The sequence below is a fragment of the Chelonoidis abingdonii genome, chromosome 1, assembly GCF_003597395.2.
Source record: "Chelonoidis abingdonii isolate Lonesome George chromosome 1, CheloAbing_2.0, whole genome shotgun sequence".
NCBI classification, from domain to species: domain Eukaryota; kingdom Metazoa; phylum Chordata; order Testudines; family Testudinidae; genus Chelonoidis; species Chelonoidis abingdonii.
In genome coordinates, this window is record NC_133769.1 from 140,785,911 (window position 1) to 140,791,948 (window position 6,038).

The 6,038-nt window shown below is 45.7% G+C and overlaps 1 pseudogene; it reads right to left on the reverse strand.

Moving 5' to 3' along the window:
* Positions 1-4,611: 4,611 nt before the first annotated feature.
* LOC116814741 (non-POU domain-containing octamer-binding protein pseudogene) lies at positions 4,612-5,440 on the reverse strand (annotated as a pseudogene).
* Between the last annotated feature and the right edge of the window lie 598 nt (positions 5,441-6,038).

Below are 6,038 nucleotides of genomic sequence, written 5' to 3' on the forward strand. Positions count from 1 at the left end.
TTCTTGACCAGCCCTGCCTAAATAATATTAGCCAGTGAGTTGCTCCCTGGTAACCAGCCTGTTTCTGCGCCTAAGTCCAGCATTTCACCAGCACTGATGTGCTGTCTGTAGCAGGGATGTAATCAATGCTATTAATTTATGTGACTATTGGTTGAACTCTATTCCTTCCTAACTCTGCAGAAGGTATTTGCTTATGCAGCTTGCCATGTGTGCACATATTGCTTATGCAGCTTGCCATGTGTGCACTTTTGGTAGTGATTTCTTTGCCTTGCATGATTTTTTGCAAAAAAGAGACATTCAGGCCCATGCACTATAAAAGAGAAGGATGGGGTAGGGGGATGAGGAGGGTGGAAAGGAAGATTTGTGGTTTGAAGTAGAAATAGTGTCCTAGTTCTGCATCTGAAAGAATGGGGGCTTTGTAAGAGAAAGGGAGGGGACTTGTGAACCAGCAGCAGCGTGAGAAAAAAGCAGAGGCCAGGCTTAAAGCAAGGGAAATATTGCCAAGATTTCATTCAAAGAGAATGAAGTGTGAGGCCTGGAGCAGAGACAATCTTTGGGTAGTGAGGGGGAATTGGGAGAAGAGAGGAATGCTGGATCAACACACAGATGATGGAATCCTGGCAAGACAGCTGTGTCAAGCATCCAGCTCCAAGAAATGTGACCTTGCTTATTGTACAGCACATTTAAAATCGCCTTTGCTTTATTTCTTCCAAATTATAAACTAATCTATTTAGTGAGAGAAATGGGCCCCAGTCTCTCCCCTTTTGTGGCCTCTTCACTGCATTCTAGCAGCATGAAGAGGCCATAAAGAAGGCAGAATGGCCCCCTGGGAATAAACCCTGGGAGCATGAGGCTACATCTTGCATCATGTCCCTTTGCAACCCTCAGTTCAGGATTAGGAGTGTGTGTGAAGGGGCTGACTTACCACTAGCACCTCCTTGTGGCCAGATATGGCATAGCCGCTCTCTCTTTGTCAGGTATTTCTAGCCAATGCTTGCTCCAGGCCTGCAGTTGTCTGCCTCTTCCTTTGACTTGGCCCTCTAACCAGATCACTTTAAAGTCTTTCCTCACCCGCGGCAGTCAACAAACAAAAAACAAGAGGAATTAATGGAAATAAACTGAGTTTACAGGTAATAGTGGGGAATGGGTCTCTTGCAAGGTGCATGAACATCCGGCCATCCCTTTCTTCAGAGAGAGGAATCAGTCAACTGGGAAAGGGACACCTTCAGCCAGTCCTCTCTTCAGGAGTCGAAGGTTAAAAATCTGCTCCCCTCCCTGATCTACCACCCACTGAGCTAGTGGCGGGGGGGGTCTCTCTCTTAAGCTCCTGCCTCTAAGCCTGACACTGCTCACAGGTGCAAGGATGCACAGCCATTTGAGCCTACAATAGCTCATTAACCCCATATTGTCCCATCTGGGGTTTCTATACCTCATCTCAGAGTGGGAGAGTTGCATTCTGGCTAGCCTAGGCTAGCGAAGTAACCCAGAGATGAATGTTGGAAGCTGGTGTAATTTAGAACTGCCCCTCAGGTGGCTTTAAGTTGTGCCAAAGGCAAGACAGGTCTCCATCTGGACCTGGCCGATGCAAAAGTGGCTTAAAGGTACCTCACACTGTCCGCCCCACCTGAGTTGAGCCCCCTGAGAGAACTCAGAATTGGTGTGGAGGCCTGAATTGAATATTCAGTGATTTTTTTTTCACTTAAAAAAACAAGTGATTGGCAAATAAATATTCCCTGAACTATTTCAAGCCTTGGTGAAAAGCTCTCTAGGATTTTCAGGTTTCACAGGGTTACACTCTAGTGTAGGACGGGACTGGTGGAAGGAAGGGGTGAGCTCCTGCAGGTAAGTGGGCACAAGCAGACCACCAAAGCAATTTACTGTTCCTCAACTCCACTGTTGCCCCCATGTGGTTACTGCTGTCTAACATAAGTTAAAGCAGCCATCCTGCTACCCTAGCACAGTATAGAGGGAGTAGCCAGACAGCCCCAGGAGCAGGGAAATACCCAAGTGAGCTTTAAACCCCTCCCCTGCCAGGCACTCTGTGCACTATGGCATCAGTGCAGCAGTTGGCCCCTCAGTGGGAAGTTTTTCCTCTGCAAAAACCTTGGCACTTTCCTAAGAAAGCTGCATCACAGTATCAAGGATAGAGTGAGTGTTTCCCATGCATATCAGGAGCCCAATCCATCTTTTGATAGAAAGACATCCATGATACTTTAAAATATATCATTTTATTTGTATGTCCAGCCCATTTAACAGTGGATAAACTGACAAGAGAAATTCACAGATAGCTCGCAACTGGGTCAGTCGGCTCCTGGCTTTTGCAAGGTTGGGTTTTGATGAGGCACGTAGTTCAGAACATATAGGAGGATATACTGACTGTGATTGTACAAAGCTTGGGCAAATCCCACAACCTCACCGGAGCCCGCCACGCCAGTATCCTGCTCCCCCAATGCGTGGAACTCCTGCTGCAAGAGCTGGATTTCATAACCAAGATCTGAGAGCAGAACTTTACCCCTCATTTTCAATACCCCCGGTGTACCATTAGCCTAAATTCCTGCCCTTTAAAGATAAATGCAATTAAAACATCTAGACACTTGTCAACTATACTGGGCTGGATCCTTAGCTGGTATAAGTCAGTGTAGTTCTGATGACTGCAGGGAGCTATAATTATACCAACAGAGGATCTGGCCCATCACATTTCTCTAAAATCCTGACTTATAAGGCACCCTTGCAATAACATCTAGGAGCAAGATATCTGTTCTATTAGTATAAGCCAGGGAGATTCCAAGAGCCTTTTTGACTCGACCGCCCCAAATCTCTCTGGGCCCCATCCCTAGAGATGCTGCACACCAGATGCTCCCATTGATTGAAGTTGGAGGGAGCTGAGGGTCCTCAGCACCTCTGAGGACTGAGTCTTCAGTCAGCAACCACTGGAGAAAGCTACCAGCAGGGAGTTATGCCTTTAGGTGGGCCTTTCCTCCACCCCTGCTCCCAAGCTTCTGGATTGCCAGTCATGTCCATCACATAAAGCTGTGGGGTGGGATTTATAAAGGGACCTATGGCAGTTACGTGCTCAGCTCCTAGTAAGGTTCAATGGGAGTTTGAGACCTAATTCCCTTAGGTTCCTGTGAAAATCTTAGCCATAATGCCCTAATCATTTTTTTTATAAGCATAAAAAGCCCTGGAGAGCGCAAAGCCCTGCATTGGCAAAGAGAACTACCTTTCCCACTTGCCCCCTCACTCAACTTCCCCATATAAATCCACATACCCTCTTACCCACTCACACCCACCTCTGCTGACACAGAACATTCATACCAGCCTTGGCCAGAAACCTTTACCTGTATGGCTACATAGAGGAGTTTGCAATTGGCAAAGAACAGAGCACTATGGACTAGAGGCTCGCTTTCCATCCTAGTCCCTTTAGTGCTATTTGGATTTTCTATGTAGCTCCAGCCTGCCATATAATCACAGTCTTGATCCTTTGTGACTCCCGGGGTTTGAAAAGCCATGACGGAATTCATCTCAGCTGAGTCATGAAAGGAGATTCCTAGTAGTTCCCAGATGGACTGCATGTAATTAAATTACTTTTGTAAAGTATTTGGATAGTGTGCTTTCAAGATGTGCAATAAATAGTGTTATATCAGTGGAACTCTCCAAAGCCCACTATAACCCACCTCCTTTGAAACAGGCACTGGACTACACATAGAGTAAGTGAGACAACTTGTAGAAGTGTCTGCACATTGTACACATCCCCTAGATCTCATAGCTATTCATCACAGTTTTAAAACAATTTATAGGATAGTAATTCTTCATGGTTTTTGTTACCATTTAACTGAGTTGTGAAAACATAGTTTATAAATGCACAGTCATCCAAGAGGGAGAGAAAGAGAAAGACTTAGGCCGATTGGCTAGTTTTCTAGAGAACAGCTGTACTATTGTTCTTCTTATGGCTGACCTTAAGCATTTGCCAGCCTTGGGTTCTTCACTTCAAGGAGGACTTAAGAGAAGAGTAGTTATCAGAGTCTTGTGGTGATGAAGGAGTGTCTGTTTCAATGGTCCCGTTGGATTTCAGACCCCAGTCTGAACACTCTACAAGTTACCACTGTTCTAAGATCTCATTACTAGAATTTGAGTGTTGTTCTGGTTGGTTTTCTTTGTACTGAAATTTTGCCAATTTCTAAAGGATTTTTTCATGCATATTTTGCTCCTGTTTCCTGGAATCCAAGAAAATAAAATGCAGTAGAGTAACTTTAAAAAAATAAAAAAAAACACCAACAAAGTAAAAGCCTGTTTCCATCATTAAATGCTGCATTCATGCTGCATACAGTAAAACCACACCCACTATATACTAATAGGCTGCAACAAACCCCACTGCAGGATAAGGATTCTGACACAGCAGCCTTGCAGCAGCTAAGAACCAGCATCCAACACTCATTCTAGCGAGAAGAAAGTGGTAAGTGTTTAAAAAAAAAAAGAAAAAGTTTTATTTTCATGAATCAACTGCATAGCTGTGATTTGTTGATTTACAGGCTTCTTATAAAAATGTTTGCATAGTGTGGAATCATGAATGCCTAGCTAATATAACTGCAACTGGCTCTATCTGATTTGTACTCAGATTAACTGGATTTTGATGACCAATTTCTCCGGCAGTCCCTCATCATCATCATACTGATCCATTGGCTCCACAGTGACAGGCCAAGGAAATATAGTTAGCAGGAAAGACCCTTCACTACATCAGTCCAGAGCTTTCCTAGCAGCAGGTTTACCTGAAGACTCCACAATGCCTTTCCCAGACTATCTTCCTCTGTCATCCACAATAACCACAGTCCTTTCCACCTGGCCGAACACAGAGAAGACCTCCTCCAGGAGCTCATTTGACACAAATTGAGGCAGGTTTCTGACAGTCAGTGATGCGCTGTGGCATGTGAAGCGCACTCTTAGCTACTTCCCATGAAGAAGCATGTTGTCTAGTTCTACCTTTGCAATCTCAGCTAGAGTGCGAGTTTCCAGCCTGATAGATCCAAAGCCTTTGTCCTTGTGAATGAAGACTTCACCTGCCTTCCCATACTTTTCAAACAACTTTCTCATCTTCTCCTCAGTAATATCTGGGGGCAGGTTCCCCACAAAGAGGCGGCTCCTCTGGGTGAATGTTTTTTCACCAGGTTTCCGGAAATTCTTCAGGTCAATAGTGAGACCTTCATCTGAGGGGAATAAGGTACACAGTCTCTTCTGGCTGTTGGCCTGCTGTCCATTAGCAGGAATAGGTGGTTGTTGATGCTGTTGCTGATGCTGTTTTCTTGGAGCATGGTTTTGCTTCTCCATGTTAAAGCCATTATTTCCTTGCATTTTTCCAACCTGTTCCTGGGCCCTCGCTCCCACAACGGATTGCGGCCTTCTCGCCTCCTCGTAACCAAAAAAAAAGAGCGCATGCGGCTGGAAATCGGACAGCATTACTTACTATTCCTTAACTGAACACCTACTGGCATTTGTTTGTCAACATTTGGGGGCAAGCGGCACCTTTACGTACATCTGCTGATACTTACCACAGATCACTTGTGAAAGGTGAATTCTGCATGTTTTAGTGATGCACAGTTTGGCAGGGTACTTTCCAGCATTGTGTTGCTGTAGAGAATTCACATTCTCTAAAGCTCAGAGTGAGCGAGGGCACTGACAGACTGAGGCCATGGCTACACTGTAGAGTTGCAGCACTGGTGGTGGGGTTACAGCGCTACAACTTAGTAACTGTCCACACCTTCAAGGCATATCCAGCGCTGCAACTCCCTGGCTGCAGCGCTGGCTGTACACCTGGTCTGCTTGGGGTTTAACGATTGCAGCGCTGGTGATGCAGCGCTGCTCGTCAAGTGTGGCCACCAAAAGCGCTGTTATTGGCCTCCAGGGTATTAGGAGGTATCCCAGAATGCCTGTTCACAACAAACCGGAAGAGTGGCTGAACTCCGTCTGGGCTCCCCGGAGCTGCTTATCTAAAAAACAAACACAGCTGCTGTTTGCTCGAGCGAGCGAGCGGAGGCAGGCAGGGG